Raw genomic sequence first — 24145 nt, 5'->3', positions numbered from 1 at the left:
GGTATTTTGCTACAACATCACTAACAGACTAAGACACTTTTTTCAAAAAAGGCTGTGATGATAAGTCAACGACCGATTCTTTTCATTTATTTATTTATTTTAATGAAATATAGTTGATTTACAATGTGTTAATTTCTATTGTACAGAAAAGGGATTCAGTCATATATATATATATATATATAAACATATACATTGTTTTTCATATTCTTTTCCATTATGGTTTATCACATGATATTGAATATATTTCCCTGTGCTATACAGTAGGACCTTGTTGTTTATCCATTCTCTATATAGTAGTTTGCATCTGCTAATCCCAAACTCCCAGTCCATCCTTCCCCCCACTCCCCCTCCTCCTTGGCAACCACAAGTCTGTGCTCTATGTCTGTGGGTCTGTTTCTGCTTCATAGATAGGTTCATTTGTGTCACACTTTAGATTCCACTTATAAATGGTATCATATGGTATTTGTCTTTCTCTTTCTGACTTACTTCATTTAATATGATAATCTCTAGGTCCATCCATGTTGCTGCACATGACATTATTTCATTCTTTTTGGTAGCTGAGTAGATCTCCATTTTATATATATATATAATATATATATACCACATCTTCTTTATCCATTCATCTGTCGATGGACATTTAGGTTACTTCCATGTCTTAGCTATTGTAAATAGTGCTGCAATGAACATTGGGGTGCATGCATCTTTTTAAGTTATAGTTTTGTCCTATATATGCCCAGGAGTGGGGTTGCAGGATCATATGGCAACTCTATTTTTAGTTTTTGAGGAACCTCCATACTGTTTTCCATAGTTCCTGCACCAATTTACATTCCTACCAACAGTGTAGGAGGGTTCCCTTTTCTACACACCCTCTCCAGCGTTTGTTATTTGTAGACGTTTTAACAATGGCCATTCTGACCAGTGTGAGATGGTACCTCGTTATAGTTTTGATTTACATTTCTCTAATAATTAACGATGTTGAGCATCTTTTCACGAGTCTATTGGTCATCTGTGTGTTTTCTTTGGAGAAATGTCTATTTAGATCTTATGCCCATTTTTCAATTGGTTTTTGTTATTATTGTTGTTGTTGTTGTTGTTGAGTTGTATGAGCTGTTTGTATATTTTGGAAATTAAGCCCTTGTCAGTCACATCATTTGCAAATATTTTCTCCCAATCTGTAGGTTGACTTTTCATTTTGCTTATGGTTTCCTTTGCTGTGCAAAACCTTGTAAGCTTGATTATATCCCATTTGTTTATTTTTGCTTTTATTTCTATTGCCTTGGGAGACTGATCTAAGAAAACATTGGTACGATTTATGTTGGAGAATGTTTTGCCTGTGTTCTCTTCTAAGAGTTTTATGGTGTCATGTCTTATATTTAAGTCTTTAAGCTATTTTGAGTTTATTTTTGTGTATGGTGTGAAGGTGTGTTCTAACTTCATTGATTTATTTACATGTGGCTGTCCAACTTTCCCAACATCACTTGCTCAAGAGACTGTCTTTTCTCTGTTGTATATTCTTACCTCCTTTGTCAAAGATTAATTGACCATAGGTATCTGGGTTTATTTCTGGGCTCTCTATTCTGTTCCATTGATCCATATGTCTGTTTTTGTGTTAATACCATGCTGTTTTGATTACTGTAGCTTTGTCATATTGTCTGAAGCCTGGGGGAGTTAGGCCTCCTGCTTTGTTCTTTTTCCTCAGAATTGCTTTGGCATATAAATTTTAGGAATATTTGTTCTAGTTCTGTGAAGAAATGTTATGGGTAATTTGATAGAGATCATTAAATCTGTAGATTGCTTTGGGTAGTATGGACATTTTAACAACATTAATTCTTCCAGTCCAAGAGCATGGGATATCTTTCCATTTCTTTGAATCATCTCAATTTCCTTCATTAATGTTTTATAGTTCTTATCATATAAGTCTTTCACCTTGTTGGTCAGGTTTATTCCTAAGTATTTTTTTTATATGATTGTAAAAGGCATTGTCTTTTTACATTCCCTTTCTGATATTTCATTGTTAGTGTAAAGAAATGCAACCAATTTCTGTATGTTAGTCTTGTATCCTGCTACCTTGCTGAGTTCGTTTATCAGTTCTAGCAGTTTTTGTGCAGTCTTTAGTGTTTTCTATATATAGTATCATGTTATCTGCATATAATGAGGATTTTACCTTTTCCCTTCTTTTTATTTCTTTTTCTTGTCTGATTACTGTGGCTAGGACTTCCAATACTATGTTAAATAAGAATGGTGAGAGTGGGCATCCTTGTCTTCTTCTAGATTTTAGTGGGAAGGCTTTCAGTTTTTCACTGTTGAGTATTATATTAGCTGTGGGTTTGTCATAAATAACTTATTATGTTGAGATATGTTCCCTCTGTACCCACTTCGGTAAGAGTTTTTATCATGAATGGATGTTGACTTTTATTAAGTGCTTTTTCTACATCTACTGAGATGATTATGTGGTTTTTGTCGTTTCTTTTGTTGATGTAGTTTATCACGTTGACTGATTTGCCTATGTTGGACCATCCTTGTGACCCTGGGATGAATCCAAATTGGTCATGGTGTATGTTCTTTTTTATATGTTGTTGGATTTGGTTTGCTAGTATTTTATTGAGAATTTTTTTGCATCTATATTCATCAAAGACATTGGCCTGTAATTTTCTTTTTTGGTAGTGAATGACCAATTCTTTAGTCAAATTCAGAGTATACTGCTTGCTCCAGAACTCAACTGTTGACTTATCACTGTTCAGGTGTTTCCTTTATGACTAACATGAAAAAATAGGTAAAAAATATGATACGATCTCTGTTTAGTTGTCTTTTTTAGAAGATAGTAATTTTATATTAGAAGTGAGGTTTGGAGGAGCATTCCACACTACATTATATGACATAATGAGAATAACTATCCCCCATAACACTGCTGGCACTAGGACTGCATCTTCATTTGTTAAGCACCAGCTGTGTACCAGATACTATTCCTGGCATTATAAGTATCTCTCCTTTAACCCTCAATGCAAGTTTGAGGTGGCTATTCTTACATAAGTACACTGATGTTTGTAAGATATTGATGAGGGGTTAATTCCATCCCTCTTTTAGGGTTAGTATAAGGAGGATGAGAAAATGCATTTGAGAGTGTTTTCAAACAGTAAATCTCTATACAAATAGGTGGTTTTATTCCTGACAACTTATTTCAAGAGGAGACACTCAAATTTGAGCATATGTAATAATGTTTGTCTGATTATCCAATTATGTCCTATATCAAGATTATTGTTGGGACTTCCCCAGTGGTCCAGTGGTTAAGACTTCACCTTCCAATGCAGGGAGTGTGGGTTTGATCCCTGGTCAGGGAGCTAAGATCTCACATGCCTCAGGGCCAAAAAACCAAAACATAAAACAGGAGCAATATTGTAACAAATTCAATAAAGACTTTAATAATGGTCCACATCAAAAAAAAAAAATCTAAAAAGAAAAAAAGACTATTGTTGACTTGGTAACTCAGAGCCTTAACTGTCAAACAGAATTCTTCTCCGAAATAGACACTAGATGTGAGTATATATACCTTCATGTACAGAATCATAGGATGCTAGGTCTGGTAGGAAACTTTGATGGATTCAAGCTCAATTTCTTTACTTTCCAAAGGTGGAACTCAAAACAACAGGAGGCTGGCTTAATGTATGATCACATCAGAAGCAAGTTCTGGATGACAAAGGGTTAGTAACAGAGGAGAGAAAGCTATGGAAAGGGGTTTGGAGAAACTGACTTTGCTTTGGGGAAAAGGAGTTGAGAGAGAGAGAAGAAGCTGTCCAGACACAATATTGGAAAAAGTGTCACAGCCTCAACCCTAATTCCTGAAGCCTTCCCTCCATATGGCATCAAGGAATCCAGACAGCAGAGTCGGGTGGGCTGGGGGTCCAGGCTCTGACCAGGAGTATGGCTGGGTCACTGCATCTCAGGCTTAGACCAGTGTGTCTGAATTCCAATGCTACTCCCAAGTCTGACTGTACTATTGGCTCATCAAAGGACTTGGGAATCCAGGAATCGGAATCTGAGGCAGCAGGACGGGCCCGGCCGAGATGCTGCCATTGGTGAGTGGCAGAGCTGAGCCCAGAATCCAGCTCTCCCGACCCCTCCTCCGGCCTCCACGCTGCCTGGATGTGTCGAGTCTACCTTTGGCTGTGGTCTTCTTTCCTGGATCTCATTTGTCTCTTTCTTCAGCAAAAACTTTTCTTGCAAAAGGATTAACAGTATGATTTGTGTAACTCTATAATTGGGAGAATGAGAGGTTGGGGGGCATTCCACGTCTGCAATCTATCACGTAATGGAAATAGGGAACCCCCAACCCAGTGCCAGCATTATGAGCACCGCCTGCATTTGTCAGGCGCCGACTGTATACCAGGCACTACGTCAGGCCCTGTGAGGGTATCCATTACTTGGGGGTAGTTACTCTGACGTGGGTACACTGATTACAGAACACACATACCCACATCTAGGGATCATTCAGCGGTTCAAACGAGTCTACTTCTTCATGCAGTCTGTTCACCAATAACAAAATGTGTTTATCCTGCCTTCCATAGCCTGGAGTATTGAAAGAGCCTGGGCTTTGAGGCCTGCCTCTGACACTTACTTGCTGTGTTTACTTGAACCAGTTCCTTAACTTCTCTGAGCCTCAATCCTCATCGTGGATGTAGCACTTTCTGCCTCGCCAGGTCAATGATCTGTGTAAGCAACGCACCTTAGTTCCTGGCATGTAATGAGCAGTCCATAAATGAGAGCTATTATTATGTCACTTCCGTTAATAAGATTTTTTTTATCAGACCAGTTACCAGCTTAAACTGAGTCCATTCAAAAACAACATTAGCAACATTTGCCAAGCACTTTCTATATTTTGGGTGCTGTTTTATCAATAATTACCTCTATTATTTCATTTAACCCTCACAACAACCTTTGCTACCTATTTAAATGTAATGAATCAATGCGTAAATACTTGTAAGTAGCTGGAATAGTTTCTGGCACCTAGTAAGTGCTATACATGCTTATTTAAATTTAAAAAGATAAATACTGTCCTTTCCCCCATTTCTCAGATAGGGACGCTGACTCCCAGAGATAAAATGACTTGGCCAAGGTCACACAGCTGGAGGGCGAGGAAGCTGGGACCCACACCCTGGCAGGGCTCCTGCAGGCCTCGCGTGAAGCTTGTGGCAGATGGTCCTGGTATTTCTCACAGAGCTGAAGGCTGTACCCGTGATGGAGAGGAGGAGAGTGATTCACCCGCTGAGACATCCTGCATGTTGGCTCTTTCCCTCATTTCTTTAGATGCCGACTTCTTCCAATGCCCTAACATCCAGGTCTCGCTCTGTTCATCCGCTTGGGTGGTCCTTTCTCTCTCCGCAGAGCAACTGGGCTACACCAGTCTCTCTCTGATCCCATAGGGACCTGGTCACCCTTCTCTCTCAAGAACCTTCCTGTCTGAAGCAGCCCAATTTCCTTCCACGCTGTACGTAGCAGGTCAACCCGGATCAGAAGTTTACCTGCCTTTCCGCCCTCTCTTCGTGGGTTTTCCTAGAATGTTCCTCCCTCTGCACAAATCTGTGAATCATTCCCCCACAGTCTCAAGAAACGCATTCCTGGAAATGGGCATTAGTGCCACATGATCATACAGAAGAAGCATGGGGACACAGGTGACATTTTAGCTGCTTGTGTCCAGACAGCCCAGGGTGTGATGGGCCGCGCGCCCCTCGTTAGGCCATCGTTTACCTTTTCTTCTGCGTAACCGCTGTGGCGTGTGTCTGCGCGGAAAGCCTCGTGCGTCTTGGAAGGCTGTGATCTTGATCTCCACGATAAGAACACCACTCTCACTTGAAACCGCCGCTCGCGGGGCCTGCTTTGCTTCTCAAGGACGCTTAGTTCTTAAACCCAGGCGAGATGAAAAACATATTGTGCATCCCTCGGGGACTATTTAAAATGTAAAATATAAATATTTCTCCTTTGAATGGACTTAACTTAGCAAGCCTGGGTCTGGTCTGTGTCCCTTCAGTCATCACACCGACAGGATGTTTGCCAGCTCTTCATTTCGCGGAGTCGAACCGCGCTGGGGCAGAGCCAGCCGGCACTCGGGCCCTTTCTGCTGAGCAGGCCTCACGAGGATTGCCAAGTCTCCCTTGATCACATAATGCCTTTCAGATAAGGTTAACTCTGCAGCGGGCCCTGCCTCGTGTTAGTGCTTTATGGTGACAGATCCCCTGGCTCCGGCTCTCCCGTGACAACGAACCCCTTGTGAGGAACATCTAAGGGGAAGGTCAACCAGCCGGGGGTGCGGCTCAGGGCCCGGGACTCACACCTTTGCCTTGTCACGGCCAACTCAAGCCCACTCCCCTCCTTCCCCCCCTTCCCCTAACCAGGGTGTCCTGAAGAACTTCTGAATAGGAAGGGAAAAACCAAGAGAGTGGCTACATCTTCCTTCTAGCATTCTCCCACTTTGCCAGACTTCACGGCTGCCCTTCAGGTATGACTGAGAATACTCCTCCTATCTCACACACTGTTCAGCCGTCTAGCCTGCCCCTTCCTCCTGCCTTAATTTAGGACCCAGGGCTTGCAGGGGACAGGGGGGCAGGCAGCGTAGGGCTCTCTGATTCCCTTCTGCAGCTGGAGTGATAGCTCCTGACGCTTGTGGGGCTGAGTGGTGGAAATTTTCTGTATGTTCTATTTGCAGGTCTTCTTTGCTTCTGAGAAACATTAAACAATAAAAGAAACCTCACTGGGTGCAGGAAAAAATATGTCTTTGTTGAGCCAGGGGGTACTTAGTACTCCAGGGACAGGACCGAGTGGGAAAGTGGCTTCCGAGTGTCCCAGGCTCGGACCCCTTTCTTCAAGCAAAATCTCATGAGGAAGCCCCACCTTAACAGGGAGTTTTCTGGCTCAAGGAGGGTGTTGAGTGGAACACTTATGAATGGCACCCTTGGGAAACACCTGAGGCTTTGAGGAGCAGAGCTAGGGAAGCATCTGGATATAAAGGGAGCACGCAGCCTCGGGTTCCGGTTCCAGTTCTGCCATAGCTTGAATGGTACCGAGCAAATCATTTCATACCTGGGGGCTTGTTCTCTCCTCTGCCGATGAGCGTTCAGGTGAGAATAGTGTGTGGTGATCAATGTACTTTGGCACACAGCACCTCCTGCTTGACTCAGTTTGCAGAGGAGTGTTGGGGGTTGGTCCAGAAGAGTCATAGCTGGAAGTCCATCTGTTATTTTTCTTCCTCTCCTCTCAGCTCCCATGTTATTTTGGCTCAGCCAGAGAAGAGAGTCTACCTGGGGTCTCCTCGCATCCCCAGTGTCTTGGTCCAAAGTTCCGTGGACTGGGTAGTTTACAACCAACAGAAATTTCCTCCTCACGGTTTTGGAGGCTGGATGTCCAAGATCAGGGCACCAGTACAACTGGCTTCTCATGAGGGCCCTCTTCCTGGTTGCAGACAATACACAGCCTCCTCGCTGTGTCCTCACATGGCAGAAGGGGCGATGGAGCTCCCTGGGGTCTCTTTAGTAAGGGAACTAATCTCATTCATGAGGGCTCCACCCTCATGACCCAATTACCTCCCCCAAAGCCCTATCTCCTAATACCATCACCTTAGGGGTTAGGATTTCAACATATGAATTTTGGGGGGACACAAACATTCAATCCATAACACCTAACCACCCCATATATTGAAGATCAGCCAACTGCAGGTATGTCCTGTCTTTTTCCCACTTCGGGGTCTTCTGTGGCTTATTTTCTCCTCCTCTATACTTGGTTTATTTTTCTTTTTACCTTTTCATTAAAAAAACCAAGCAGTTGTGTGTCCTAGGGACTCTGACGTCTCAGTGATTTGCAAGAACTGGGAGAGGGAACCGGAGTCTAAGGCTATGGACACAGATAAGGTGGGGGATGTCACACCCCTCCCCCCAGCCTTTCACAAGGCTGATGTCTCTGGAATAGCAGAGGCCATTATCCCTGGCCTCAGGCTGTCATTTACTCCAGGCTCCTGCCTCACTGAGGGTCACTTGTTCCCGGAGTCCTCATCTATAAAATAAGGAGGCTGAGTTTGCTGATTGCCAAGATGCCTGTTAATTCTAACCTCCTCTGAGGGTATCGCCCCATATACCTCTTAAAATGGGCTTGGGCTGGAGCTGATCAGAGCACCAGCAGAGCAAAGCAGAATTTTGAGGAATGAAGTTCAAAGGTCCCTCATTTTGCTGTCCTTGGTGCTGCTTGGCTCATAAAATAGAACAAAACGTCATGAGTAAGATATTTTACTATCGATGAGGAAGATTGCCCTCAGCCTCTTCTTTTGCATTAAATTTTACCAGAAATGCAACATGATTGCAGACTGTTTGGAACTTTTATTTTACAAAAGTCACCTACAATCACATGACCCTGACGTTGCAGCCATTATTTTTGGTTTTTCTGTTTCAGAGTTATCTCAGCTACGTGATTATCTCAAAGATGGAAGACAGTTGTTTATGCATTTTTTCACTGACATCTTATATGAACATCTTTGGTGCTAATGAGATCAGAGTCTTTGGGATCAGATAGCCACTTTCTACCTGGATAACTCTGGATAGCCTCTAGACCATCAGTTTTCCCATCTGTAAAATAGTACAACCACTAGGATTAAATTAAATAAGATATATAAACACACGTAGCACAGAGTTTGACATATAGGCAATACTTAAAATATCAGTTCTGCCCTGCTTCCTTCTGAATACCCCAGACAGCTATCATTTATGGCATTTCCTATCTGACTAATTGAAATTTGGAAAGGGATTATAAATCTAACTCTACGTTTTGTTTTGCCAGAATTATTTTGGTGTGTAATGTTAATCCAGTCCAACATGTATCTATTGAACTTCCACTTGAAAAGACACTGTGCCTTTTACCGTGTAGCGTAGAAAAAGCATGATACTAGTTCTCAAGGAACTTACCATCTGTAAGGGGAGATAAAGCAAATGTGGAAATAGCTATCATCTTGATGCAAGGTGTGTCGAGAGACATAGGACGGATGTGGATTGCGATGGGCTAAAAAGTAGGAAGAGGGAACTTCCGGCCAGAGACTCAGCTCCAGCTCCGCCCCTTTAAATCAATCTGTCCGCTGGCTGGAGCCCCATTCTTTCGGCTCTGGTTGTTCCTTGCTTATCATATCCTCTGGGTTTTCCACCTTATTTAATGCTGTGCTTTCCTGCCTCTCCATTTAAACTTCTTAGCTATTTTTCTTTGAGCCGTTTTTCTCATGCCTGCCCTTGTGACATCTTGACCTCCTGACTCCATACACTGTATATACAGTAGGGTTCATCCTGTACTACTCTGTCCAGAGCTCCAGGAAACCCGCCTGGCCAGCCATGCCCTATACATTAGCCACGCCCTTATTAGCCACGCCCCAAGTTGTTAGCCACGCCCCAAGTCGTTAGCCACGCCCTGATTCACCTCTGTCCTGTTCTCAGAAAGGACTTTTTGGTAGAGGAGAGATTTGATCTATTCCTTTAAGAGCAGATGGTTTTTTAAAGGATAGAAGGGATTTCTAAATGGTAGGAATGAGCCAAGCAAACGTGCAAATGAAGGAAATTGTCCCGTGTTTGGGAAATGCTGAGTAGTGGGGCTGGAACACAGACATACATAGAGGTGAGTCATCAAAGAATTGTGGATGGATAAACTGAGGTAAAATTGTGGAGGCTTCAGAAATCTCATTTAATAGTTTTAAACTTCACTTGACAGATAGGATGGAGTTACTATAGATTTCTGATCTAAATATGTTCAAGCTTTCCTGACAAGGGCTTTGCAGCATGGGAAGGATTATAATCCCACATCTGGGTGCACCATGCTTCTTTGGGGCCCCTCTATGGCCCACTGTTACCCCAGATGTCACCTGGTGGCACTTGCTTCGGCTTCAGCTATCTTTTGCATTTTCTGGCCTGGCACTTCTCTGACGCTGCAGCAGGATGGGAGGGAAGGCCCCTCGCAGATACCCCATCTTGCCAGCCTGGACGTACAAGAACATTCACCCGTGCGGTAACCTGTCCCCCATGGGGAAGGATGTGGGTGATAAATGCTACCCTCTGGGTAGCAGTCTCCACAGCTCCTAGGAGTGTCCAGCACGACTGAGCCCAGAATGTACTTACGGAACTGCTGCCCTTATTTTCTGTTTCATTCTCTGCACTATTCCCCTCCTATTTCCTGGGATACCTTCCCAAAATAAATACCTTTGAGAAATGCCTTGTCTCAAGGTCTGCTTTTCCTCAGAAAGCTGGGCTAAGACCCATGGGACTTGTGTCTCTGCCCTAGAGCAAGGATGAGAAAAAGGTTTTAAACTACATTTCAAATTCATTAGCCTGTTGAACCATGTAGGGGGTTTCGTTTTATGGGTTTTTTCCCCAAATTCTTCTTTTTTGTTGTTGTTATTATAAAATATATTTAACATAAAATTTGCCATTTTAACAATTTCTAAGTGTACAATTCAGTGGCATTACTTACAGTATTGTGCTACCATCATCACTTAAACTTCAAACTTCTTTCATCACCCCAACAGAAACCCTAGAGCAATAACTCCCCATGTCCTGGCAGCCTGGCTAAACTCTAATCTACTCTCTGGCTCTGAATTTGTCTGTTCTAGAGATTTCATATAAATGTAATGATACAGGATTTGTCCTTTTGTGTCTGGCTTATTTCACTCAGCTTAACACTTTCAAGATTCATCCAAGTTGTAGCATGTATCAGAACTTCACTCCTTTCTATGACTGAATAATATTCAATTGTTTGGATATACCATATTTTGTTTTTCTTTTCACCCATCGATGGACACCTGGGTTGCTTCCACATTTTGGCACTTGTGAATAGTGATGCAGTGAATATTGTCATATAAGTGTCTGTTCGGATCCCTGCTTTCAATTCTTTTGGGTATATACCCAGGAGGGGAATTGCTAGGTCATATGGTGATACTACGTTTAGCTTTTTGAGGAATTGACAAAATGTTTTCAACAAGAGTTGCTCCATTGTATGTTCCCACCAGCAGTGTAGAAGGGTTCTAATTTCTCCACATCCTCACCAACACATTATTCTCCATTGTAAAAATTATTATTATTATTTCCATCCTAGTGGGTGTAAAATGGTATCTCATTGTGGTTTTGATTTGCATTTTCCTAATGATGAAGGACACTGAGAGCATCTTTTCATGTGCTTATTGGTCATTTGTATATCTTCTTTGTAGAAATATCTATTCAAGTCCTTTGCCTTTTAAAAGTTGGGTGGTTTGTTGTTTCATTGTTGAAAATTAGAGTCTTGTTATATATTCTGGAAATATGGTCAGGTATACCAGAGATACAATTTGCAAGTATTTTCTCCCAGTCTGTCAGTTGTATTTTCACTTTCTTGGCAATGTCTTTTGATGCACAAAGTTTTAAATTTTGCTGAAGTTCAGTTTATCTAGTTTATCTTTAGTTGCTTGTGTTTTGGTGTTGTATCTAAAAATCCGTTGCCAAGTCCAAGATTATGAAAATGTACTCCTATGGTTTCTTGAACTTTTTTTTGAAGACTTATGTCTCAGGCACTTTCCATATATAATGTTATTTAATTCTTGCAGCAAACCTATATGGTAATATTGTCCCCTTTTGATTGATGAGGACATTTAAGCTCAAAATTGTAATTTGCCCAAGATTGTGCAACTAGTAAAATGATAGAGGAGGGATTTGAACTAGTGCTTCCAAAGTCCTGATAGATACAAATTTGGGGGGTTCAGGAATGAGATACCATAATTTACAGAATTTCTCAAGAATTCCCCCAAATCATAACTTATTCTCAAAATACTTCCAACATTTTTTATATACTTGACTCATTATTATGGATATCTAAAATATTTTGTTTAATAAACAAATATTAAATTTAGTAGAATTTATATAGTGAATGTTCAAACACTGTTCAAACACTGGAAATGCCAGCAAACAGGATTGGCTTATATTGAAATAATGTAATGTTTGGATCTCTTAGCAAGATTAATAGAACGTCAAAGAATCTTGTGTAGAAACTGTCAATTTAAGGATTTATTTGCTTCTAAAACTTGCTATTTCTTAAATCATTCTTCATAGGATTTAAATAAAGCATACAATGTGTATAAGCTTATTAATATTTATTTTATGTGCCAGAATGACTCACTGTTATCAGCAGACAGGGCCAGAAGCAAACACTTATAATATGGCAACTGCTACAAGCAAGACTGATTAGATCGTAAATTCTCCTCTCCGATGTTGACGGTTAAGCTTTAATTCTTGCTGGAGGATGATAATACTTTACCCCTTTCCCCAATTTCTCAACTGATTTTTCTCAGGATTTAGGAAAACATAAATTTTCTGAGGAATGCCAAGAAAGAATTCTTGCATGGAAACACTAATTAGAACCTTATCTGAGTGTTTCCCCTTAAAATCCCAAGAGACGTTAGGAAGGAAGGAGAAAAGGAAAAGATCCTTCAGTTTTATGATTAGGAGGTCTCCAGTATAACACTCTGAGAGTGATTATTGGTGTATTAGTTTCCCATTGCTGCTGTAACAAATTACCACAGACTTACTGGCTTAAATTAATTCTCTCACTGTTCTGAAGGTCAGAACTTCACAGTCAGTGTCACTGGGCTAAAGTCAATGTGTTGACAGACCTGGTTCCTCCCGGGGCTCTGCTGTTTCCCTGGGTGTTTCATCTTTGAGTGGCTGCCTATATCCCTTGGCTTGTGGCCCCTCGCTGATCTTCAGACATCATTCACTGCAGTCTCTGCCTGCATCATTATATCTCCTCCTCCTCGGACTCTTCCTTCATCCCTCTTCTGGGGACCATTGCGATTACACTGGGCCCATTGTATAATCCAAGACAACACCCCTCGTCTAAAGATCTCTAAGTTAGTCACATCTGCAAAGTCCGTTTTGCCATATAAGGTAACATTCCCAGGTCCCAGGAATAGGTCAAGGACCTAACGCGGGGGCCATTCTTTAGCCTACTTCACTGGGCACTGTGGTCCACTCTTTAAGTAAGAATGAAAGGCGGATAGAGGTGGCCGGGACCTGACAACAGGTGAGCCATCTTGATCAAGGTACTGAATAAAGAACGTGCCTAGGTGCCAGTTAGGCTTCATCTCAGTAGGCAAAATTCAAAGTCTAGGGGAACTTGGCAGGCTCCTGTCCTGATCAAAGTCAAGAGCTGGTGAGTATATGAGCTGAATTACAAGGGGCTCAACTTGGAAGGAAAGGAAGTAAGATCCAGAAAACTGACGCTCTGAAGTTTAGGTGGGCAGCCATCACAGGAAGTCTGTCAGTAGAACAAGAGCTCCTGCTTAGGCTCTGATTTTGAAAGGAGGTCTAGTCTCTTGGAAGGAAAACTGGTAAGAATCAAGTGTGACTTCAGGGCTCTCAGGATAACAGAGGAACCAGCTTGTTCCTGCGTTACAAATTCAGAATGTGGAAAGATGCAAAAGCATAGCTCTTATGACCTGTGTGTTTCAGGAGAGTGTAGGTTTTAGAAACCATGTTATATGGTTATGTGGTACCTGGTGTGATAAGTGATATGTGGGGTAGGTGAGCTGTGACCTAAGAAAAACATGAGATTGTCTGTGATTAGAGTTAGGAATAGGCTTAGACAAATCAGATTTACAGAAAGAAAGATTTATTCTTCAGGCTATGGAGCACTTAACACTTGTATGTAAGTGCGTGTACGCACATGGGTGCACGTGAATCTTAGAAAGAGTACATTTTACTTATCTACTCTCCCAGTGAGATAGAGCAAGATTGCCTATACCTTCCTGATACCCCCCAAAAAAACCTGCAATAATTATGCTCAAATACTTCTCCTTATGGACTCATATGAGGATTTCTTTGAATATATATCTGGAATGCGATTCCTAGGTCAGGGAATATAAGTGCCTGGTCACTCCCCAGAATGATGGTATCAGTCTACATTTTTTTCCAGCAGTGCATGCGGATTCAGGTATCCTTACATTCCTGTTAACATTTATCATTTTCCAACTTTCTAACTTTTCCAATCAATTTATTAAGCAGTGCCTCCTTGTTGTTTTAATTTGTGCTTTTCTGTCTACTGCGTTTCAACCTTGTTTCATATGCTTATAGTCATGTGACTTTCCTCTGCTATAAACTGCCTCTTTGTACCCTTTGTTGACTTTTTCTATTAGAGTTGTTATCTTTTTCTTGGTTCATATGAAAGTGTCTCTTGTATTCAGGAATATTAATCCTTTGTCAGTGTCAGGCATTACAGATAACTTTTCCATTCTGTCAATCTATTAGTTTTGTCCATGACGTTCTTTGCTGAACAGAAATTCATAATTTTGATGTGATCAAACACATCAAGTTTTAGCTTTATTTTTTACACTTCTGAGATTTTAAGACTTTTCCCCCTTTCAAGTCACAAAAAATATTCCTCTGTGTTTTCTAATAACTTTAGGTCTTTAATCCATTTGGCGTCCACCTATCCAGTGCTAGATATTAATTCAGGTTTATTTTTCTTCCTAATACTAGCTGCTAGATAATGGATCCTTCCTCCATTGATTAGTGATGCCATTTTACTATACATTAAGTTCCCCTCTGTACATGAATCTGCCTCTGACCTCTTTTTTCTGTTCTGTTGGTCTACTTTGCTGCCGTACTGTTATTACTGTGACTATATGGTAAGTCTTAATAATTGATACATGTCCCCCTTATAGATCTTCTTTTAAGAATAACTTAGCTTTTGAGAACCTTCATTCTTTTTTTTTCTTTTTCTTTTTAAAATTAAGATACAATTCACACATACCATTAAACATACCCTTTTAAAATGTATAATTCAGTGGTTTTTAGTATATTTGCAGCCATCACCGCTCTCTGATCAGAAACTTTTTATTCCCCCCAAAGAGAAACTTTGTACTTATTAGTAGTTACTCTCCCTTTCCCCCTTCCCCAAACCCCTGGAAACTACTAATCTACTTTCTGTCTCTATGGATTTACCTATTCTGAACATTTCACTTAAATAGAATCATACAATATGCGATCTTTCATGACTGGCTTCTCTCACTTAGCGTAACATTTTCAAGGTTCATCCATGTTGGTGTATGTACCATATTATGTAGTATTTTTGTTGCCAAATAATATTCCATTTGTATGGATATGCCATATTTTGTTTATCATCCGTCAGTTGATAGCTATTTGCGTTGTTTCCACTTTTTACTATCTTGAACGATGCTGCCATGAACATTCACGTACATGTTTCTGTATGAACAGTTTTCAGTGCTCTCGGTTATATACCTAGGAATCAAATTGCTGGGTCATATGGTAACTCCATGCTTACATTTTGAGAAAATCCCAAGCTGTTTTCCAAAATAGCTGCACCATTTTACACTCTCACCAACAGCACTATCATCTTTTACCTGGCTTATTGCTTAGGCTCCTAACTCTTTTCCCTGCTTCCACACCTACCCTCAGACTGTCTCTTCTCAATATGTACAATACCAGAAAGATTCAGTGGGTTTCATTTCCATTTCCTTAATGGCTGATTTATGTTGAGCATCTTTCTATGTGTTTGTTGGCCATTTGTGTATCTTCTTCAGAGCAGTGTCTATTCAAATCCTTTGTCCATTTTTAAATGAGTTACAATTGGATTATACCACTCCTCTGATCAAATTCTCCCCAAACCACTCAGAGTAAAAGCCAAACTCCTCATAATGGCTTAGGAAACCTACAAGATCTGCTCACTCCGTGAACACTTTTCCTTCCACTCAACCTCCTCAACTCTGCTCTAGCTACTGGCTGCTCTGGACTCCTGCCTCTGGGCCTTTGCACCTGCTATTCCCCTTACCTTGATGCATCCCCACAGATGACCACAGGACTCTAATTTTTCAGGGGTTTGCTTAAATTTCATCTTTCAGTGAAGACTTACCTGTTCACCTCATTTAAAAAATCACACCACACTTCTAGTACCACTACCACCGCCCTCCCTTTCCTAGTTCCCTGGTTTATTTTTCTCCATAGCACTTGTTCCCTTTTAAGTGCTAGATATTTGTGCTTATTTTTGGTTTTGCCAGTCTTTCTCCACCCCGACTTTAGAAAGTAAATTCCATGAGGGTAGGGATTTCAAAAGACATTACGATCCACAAGAACTTCCCAGGACCTTTGGCACTTTTCTGTTTGGAAATCAGTGCAGCAGTGGTTCAAATTATTTGTCTTTCCTGCTTCACGTGGATTTCAATGTAGTCTTTCCTCCTCCTCCTCCTCCATGCAGGGCTGCTTCTGTCACAGCATTGTGATTTCTACAAGGGCAAGTGGTGAGTTCATTTGTTTTTGTTGGTTTGCTTTTTTTAAATGTATAGATAAATTTATTTATTTATTTATTTTTGGCTGCTTTGGGTCTTCGTTGCTGCGTGCAGGCTTTCTCTAGTTGTGGCGAGTGGAGGCTGCTCTTTGTTGCTGCGCGCGGGCTTTCTCTAGTTGTGGCGAGCGGGGGCTACTCTTCGTTGCTGCGCACGGGCTTTCTCTAGTTGTGGCGAGAGGGGGCTGCTCTTCGTTGCGGTGCACGGGCTTCTCATTGTGGTGGCTTCTCTTGTTGCGGAGCACGGGCTCTAGGCGCACGGGCTTCAGTAGTTGTGGCATGCAGGCTCAGTAGTTGTGGCTCATGGGCTCTAGAGCTCAGGCTCAGTAGTTGTGGCGCACAGGCTTAGTTGCTCCATGGCCTATGGGATCTTCCTGGACCAGGGCTCGAACATGTGTCCCCTGCATTGGCAGGCAGATTCTTAACCACTGCGCCACCAGGGAAGTCCTGTTGGTTGGCTTTTTAAAATCAAAAAGTGAATATGTGTTTAAATAAAGAAAGAAATCACTGGATTCTTAAAAATGAATTCCTTATCTCTTTCTTTAAGGAATTTCCAATTGCGATCTGGCTTCCCCTCCCACCTAGAAAACTCAACTGCTCCCAGCTACCCATGACATTGATTGGAACCCAGAGGGGTGGTGAGGGGCCCAGGAACTAAGCCTCATAACTTCAGGATAAATCAGACTCTGCTCCCCAGCAGTCCTGCTTCCTTTATTGAGATTGTTCCCTCGTTCTCACTCTGTCATTAGTGTCTTTTTTATTGATTAGCATACAACACACAGAAAGCACACAGATCATAAGTGTACAGCTCAATTAAATCTCCCAAGTTCAACACACCTGCCCAACCAGCTTTCACATCAAAAGACCAAATGCTGCCCAGCAGAACCCATCTGGATTGGTTGTACTTTTAGCTGATGAAGGAGGTCAAGGCAAAAGAACAAACAAATGGACCATAGCACGATACATGTTTACCTTAGTAACAGGACTATACCCTTTCAGAAATGAGCTTCCAAATGTGCCTGATACTCTTGAATTTCCATAATGAGCTCATCTAATCTCTGTGCAGATGTCTGATAATGCGATTCATCCTAGCATTTTAGCTTTTCTCTCTTTTTTAAAAATAAACTTAATTTTTTTTTAAAAAAGGGAACTAATGTTGAATATATGTGGCCAGTTTGTCTTTTGATACTGTAAGTGGATGGCTCCCAGGAGGAGAAGGGCAGCAAGGCGCCGTCTGAATTTACTCTAAATCACTCTCGAAATCTCGTCACCCCTTCTTCTCAAGCAACCTTTGCATGGGATCCAGGCTCTCCTTTCAGGAAGCAAAGCAGACAATCATCTATAGCCCAGAAGTGCTGAGAAAGCCCCAAGCTCAAAGTATCCCTTCCGTATTTGCTAGTTTCTCCACCAATTTCTGACCTTTGTTCCTAGACCTTCATGTTGGCAAAAGCAAGTACCCCTAGAAAGGTATCATTTGAAGCATGATGCTTTAAAAATGCAACAAGTTTGACATACCTTCCGGGTGTAATGATTTTCTGGGGTAGGTTAGAGAGAATAAAACTCTGAGGGAGAAAAGGAGTAATCAGGAGAAAGTGACATTTGTGAGAATTACTGTGGTTTAGTGGTGAAGAGGTTAAGCATGAGAGACAGACATGGGTTCCAATCCTAGCACTGCCACTGTACAAGCTGTGTGTGCTACAGGTCGCTGCCTTCAACTTCCCTAAGCATTGGGTTCATTATCCATAGCACAGAAGAATCACTGTACTAGTGCAATGAGATTCTGTAGAATGGGGATAATCATAGTAACAGTGTGGTGAGAATCAAAGGAAATAATACATTTGTAGGAAGCAGAATAATGTTCCCCAAAGATGCCCACATCCTAATCCCAGGAATCTGTGACTGTGTCACCTTACGTGTTGAAAGGGACTTTGCAGTTGATTACCTTTAAGGACCTTGAGGTGGGGAGATGGCAAAGGAGAATTAGGTTGCTGATGGAATTAAGGTTGCAAATCAGGGAGATTATTGAAATAGGGAGATGATCCGGGATTATCTGTGTGGGTCCACTGTACTCAGGAGGATCCTTAGAAGTGAAAGAAGGAGGCGGAAGAGAAGGTCAAAGTGATGTGAAGTATTGGGAGAAGAACTTGACCTACCATTGCTCTCTTTACAATGAAGGAAGGGGCAAAGAGACAAGGAATACCGGCAGCCTCGAGAAACTGGAAAAGGCAAGGAAATGGATCCCCCCCAGAGCTTCCAGAAAGAGACACAGCCCTGCTGATACCTTGATTTTAGCCCCATGAGAACTGTGTCAGATTTCTAACCTTCATAACTGTAAGATAATACATTTGTGTTGTTTTAAAGCCTTTGAACTGGTGGTAATTTGTTACACCAGCTCTAGAAAACGAACACAAACTAACAGAAAACTAATAAAATATTTAAAGACCCTAAAGAAGTGCCAGGTACATAATGAGTTAATAAATTAAATCCGTGTTAGTTATGCAGGGTAGATAGGGAAAAGGAATGCCGAATACTCTAAAATGTTTAATATGTAACAATTTTGTCCAGGGTTGACCCTGTATATGTCATCAAAAGCCTTTTCTGAGAATCTCATAGAGATTCACAAAGCTGGCTTTAGAACCTAAAGTAATTCTTCCTCTAACTTGTTTATGGTCAGAACCAGGGTTGTCATGTCTAAGTACACTCCCAATAGTCATTCTGTTCAAAAAGCACTTGAAGAAATGTGTTATTCCAAATATATATATATAATACATTCTTTATATGTCTATCAGTATACATAAATATATATTATTTATACATAAATATATTATAATATAAATATATGTATTATATACATAAATATATAAATATAAATATACGTGAATACATAAATATATAAATATATTTATATGTAACTATATATATTATACAAATATACATAAATATATATGTGTGTATTATATATATATACACATAGAGACATACATATACTTATATAAATATAATTTATATTTATAAAAAATAAACCCCTTCCTGGGCTATAGCAATGTCAGATGGATGTATCCCACCTCATTGGTTACCACCCTTCTGATGCAGACCCTATTACCTCTCACGTCGATGATTTTTTTTTTAACATCTTTATTGGAGTATAACTGCTTTACAATGGTGTGTTATTTTCTGCTGTATAACAAAGTGAATCAGCTATACGTATACATATATCCCCATATCCCCTCCCTCTTGTGTCTCCCTCCCACCCTCCCTATCCCACCCCTCTAGGTGGTCACAAAGCACCGAGCTGATCTCCCTGTGCTATGCGTCTGCTTCCCGCTAGCTATCTATTTTACATTTGGTAGTGTATATGTGTCCATGCCACTCTCTCACTTTGTCCCAGCTTACCCTTCCCCCTCCCCGTGTCCTCAAGTCCATTCTCTACATCTGCGTCTTTATTCCTGTCCTGCCCCTAGGTTCATCAGAACCTTTTTTTTTTTTTGGTTCCATATATATGTGTTAGCACACGGTATTTGTGTTTCTCTTTCTGACTTACTTCACTCTGTATGACACGTCGATGATTTTTAACAGCCCTCCAACCCGTCTCCTGCACGTCGGTGGCTCCTGGCTTCCAATCCATCTTCCATGCTGTCTTTATGGAGCTTTTTAATAATAAAGATCTGGTCCTGTCCATGCCCACCCCCACCCCCAGGCGTTTAGTGATTTCCCAGAACTTTTACAGGAGAAGGTCCTGAGATCATCAGTGATTTCAGAGGACTTTACAGGCTGTTTCCAAGCCCCTTTCCTTTCTAGAAAGCTTGAGATTTCCCAGCTTGCCTATTTGAGCTTCGGGCGGCGGCCTGCCAGGACGACTCCTCGGTCCCTAAACATCTACCTGCCTCCTGACTTTGGGCATCCTGTCCCCTCCTCCTGGAAGGTCTTTCTCTGACACCTTGGCAAGATGAAGTTTCATCCACTGTTGTCTAAAGCCTTTACAGACCAGCCCAGAGAGACATAGTCTCCTCTCCGAGACCACAGAGCATCAAATGCCTTCTAGAACAGTGCATTCATACCTGCCTTAAACTCTCTGTGAGCACATAAACCTTAGGGGGCAGGAGGGATGGGAGGTGAGGGACACGGAAACTTACGTATTGATGAATCGCACACAGCATCAGAACTGTGCCTTCCATGATGGTCCCCAGTGTCACATGTGGCTATTTAGATTTTAACTAGTCAAAATTAAATCAATTAAAAACTCTTTAGTCCTCCTGGCCAAATTTCAACTATTCAATTGCCACACGTAGTTAGTGGCTACCGTACTGGAAAACAGGGACATAGAACTTTCTGTCATCATTGAAAGTTCTGGGACATCCATGGCGGTCCAGTGGTTAGGACTTCGCCTTCCAATGCAAGGGGTGCGGGTTCGATCCCTGGTCAGGGAGCTAAGATCCCACATGCCTCGCAGCCAAAAAACCAAAGCATAAAACAGAAGCAATATTGTAACAAGTTCAATAAAGACTTTAAAAATGGTCCACATCAGAGAAAAAAAAAGTTCTATTGGTCAGTGCTGATCTAGAATACAATAAATGATCAATAAATATCTGAAGAGGAAAGAAGGAAAGAAATAATGAAGGGAGAGAGAAAGGGAGGGAAGATAAATAAAATTCCAAAGGAAGTCAGGAGAAATTGTCCAAGATTTGGAAATGGGGGAAAACGATTACAGAGTGTCCTTTCAGCAAAGGGCTGGAAACCCCTTTGGAGATTATCTAATTCTATAGGGCTGTGCACCTCTGGCTGACTTTTATATCTAGGTAATTTTATATCTAAGCGATATAAGAGAAGAAGTTATCGTGCAAAAACTGATAGCAATGCAGTTGATTCTTGCCCACAGCAAGGCAAATAAATTTTGTTTCACTAGAGAAATAATTCATTTCTACACTAAAGATACAAAAGATAATCTCAAAGATTACATTTAATTGCCCCATAAGATATTAACCTGTTTTGCATCTATTAACAAATTTTACCATTCTTAACCAACTGTTTACATCTATCTATCTATCTATCTATCCATCCATCCATCCATCCAAAGTGTCTTTGGAACTAGTCTTAGTATCTTACTGGTTCCTTCATTAATTACCAAGTTGGTTAAAATCTTGGACACATGCTCATTTTTGACTTATGCATGAGATGCATATTTTTAACATTAAAAAGCTATACTTTAGAAATTTTGGAGGCTGCCATGCAACACTTCTGGGGACTCACCTGGAAGCCCGGTACAGTGCATTGCTTGAGACGTGAAGCTCATAGGCTACATAAGCCCAGGCTTGTCTTTTCTTGGCTCCCAGTGTGAATAACAAAAAGCAGTAGAGCCTTAACTTTTGCTGACTCTTGGCTTCTGTAGGTTCTTTTATGCTCTCTACTGTTTGGGGATTTTTTTAGTATGTATATGTCTGGTTTTGCTTCTAGTTCATGCAAGGCCACTAAGTCATTTCCACTTGGTTGCAGCAGTGAGGGATTTGGTTTTATGGTCTTTCTAGTGATTCTTACCAGATGGATGATGGAGAGGATTGAGAGTCATGTTTTTAGTTTTTCTTAAGTTACACTCCGGCAGGGCAAAGCGAGTGACAAATAAAAGGAGGCTCCTTTGCAAGAGGTCCTTTTTGAGATACTGGTCCCTATACAACTTGTGAAAGAAAAATCAGAGTCTGACGGTAAAGTGGTAAGAACAGATTTTATTCAGGGGCTATTGCACGAGAGGACGAGAGACCGCAGCTTAGAACTGGGCTCAATTCTGAAGACAGCAAGAACAAGTGGATATTTATAGACAAGGAGCAGGGTGGGGGTCTGCGGATGGAACATTACAAAGAGAAAACATCCAGGATGAAGGGGATTCTGGTTAAACCAACCTGACATTCTTGCTGAAGGCAGGCCGGGGTGATCAGACATCACCTGGGGAATGGTGGTGGGTGAGGAATTTAATCAGATATCAAAGTGATCAGATATGGAGGGTGGGAGAATTCTCTTACCTGGCTTAGCAGGGCTTTTGGTAAAATTGGGCAAGGCCAAGATAGACACAGGAGTCCAAGAGTTGAGTCCTTCTTGAAAAGAGTGTTCAAAGCAACCCAACCAAAGTTTGGTCAAGGATAGAGTTCTGTTACCCTGAACAAAGATGAGAGTTTGGGGTAACCTTTGGAAAGAAGAAAATTACTTTGCCAAATCTATAATCAAAAATACTCTAAGACAGTGAAAATTGACAGAATAACAGACAAAAATAATATAAGGATGAAAATGTGCTTGCAGTCCCTGAGTATAGAAAATGGAGTAATTAATAAAGGCAGGGGCTGAAAAGTGGAAACCTCTGGAGTTTATTTTTGGGGCTGAGACATTAACAGGAATGAAAAGCCTTTAAAAAGAGTCCCATGTGGTCAAGGTAGAAGTTTCTTGCTTTTATACTATACTTTGAAATGTTAACAGAGGAGAGAAAAGATAAGAAATAAAGTGAATATAGCCAGGAGAAGTATTTCTTTGACAGATATAAAGAGAAATATGAATAAATATAATAAGGTCAGGTAGGAAAATCTTTATCCTCTTACAGTGAGTTCCTGGGGGCCTGCAAATTAAGCTAACAAAAGGCAGATTAGCAGGAGAAAAGGCACACAATTTTCATTAATATTTATGTGCACAAAAGTTCATAGAAAAGAAGTGAAATTCAAAGAAGTGGTTAGACTCAGGGGCTTATATACCCTTTTAACAGAAAGGGCAGGGAGCTGGGCTTCAAGGGATGACAAATCACGGGGAAGAAACTAGGAAAAACATATGGGAGAACTAATGGAAGGTAAGGGTTATTTTAGGGGGATGTTGACTCCCCTGTCTCCAGTGATATGAGTTGATCTTCTCTTTACGCTACAGAGAAAGGTAGAGAAGAGAGGGGGGGACACCTTCACACATGGAAATTAATGCCCTCCTTTTTGGCAGAGAAGGGAAGGTCAGGGAATTCTTCTTGCATCCGTTGATTGTGAATTGTCTCCAGCTCAAAATAATCTTTATGCCAAAGTGGCATATTTGGGGAGGGCATATTCTGATTCCCTTCAATGGCTTTCTAAAACTGTATTAGGTTTCGATGTGTAAAGATCAGCAAAAATTGAAGAAAGCTCTTATTCATTCCTTTATTCATTCATTCAATAAATTTTTACTGAGGGCTACTGGTATGCCAGGCACTTGTCCAGGAGCTAAAAATAGAGGGCTGAGGCATACTCTTTGCTCTTGAAGGCTTTCAAGCAAGTGGGAGACAAATATAGAAGAAAATTCAGTGAAATACAACGCCATAGGTACTATAGTATAAGTACACGATACAAAAGGAATCCCAGAGGATAAATTATCTATTTTGTCCTAGCAACACATGTAACACAATACATGGCTTCTGACAAGGTCGGAGGACAATCTGAAATCAGAGTCAGTCTGTGACTCAGTAATGACTCTTGTCAAACAGCAGATGTAGCCAACGAGAACTCACCAGAAGGAAGTTCTGTTCAATAAACAATTCATTTTGAGATGTTACTTGGGTTGAAAATGCATGTCTTTGAAAGCTTTACCAGTTGCTTATTTTCTTCGAAAGGAAAGTAAACCAACAAAATGATAGTGACTATACTCATACCCAGTAATATATCACTGTAAAAAAGTATATATAAAATTAGGGATTTGAGGGATTCAGTGGAATTTCCAAAGTCTGCTTCAACTGTCTGTTGCACCAACGGATATGTATTCTAAACACCTGTGTCTGACTTACTTCTAACCTTGTCTGAGAAGGAGCCTTTTGATCAAATGT

Source organism: Balaenoptera musculus, chromosome 2 (genome assembly GCF_009873245.2).
Source record: "Balaenoptera musculus isolate JJ_BM4_2016_0621 chromosome 2, mBalMus1.pri.v3, whole genome shotgun sequence".
NCBI lineage: Eukaryota > Metazoa > Chordata > Mammalia > Artiodactyla > Balaenopteridae > Balaenoptera > Balaenoptera musculus.
This window is presented reverse-complemented; position numbering follows the sequence as displayed.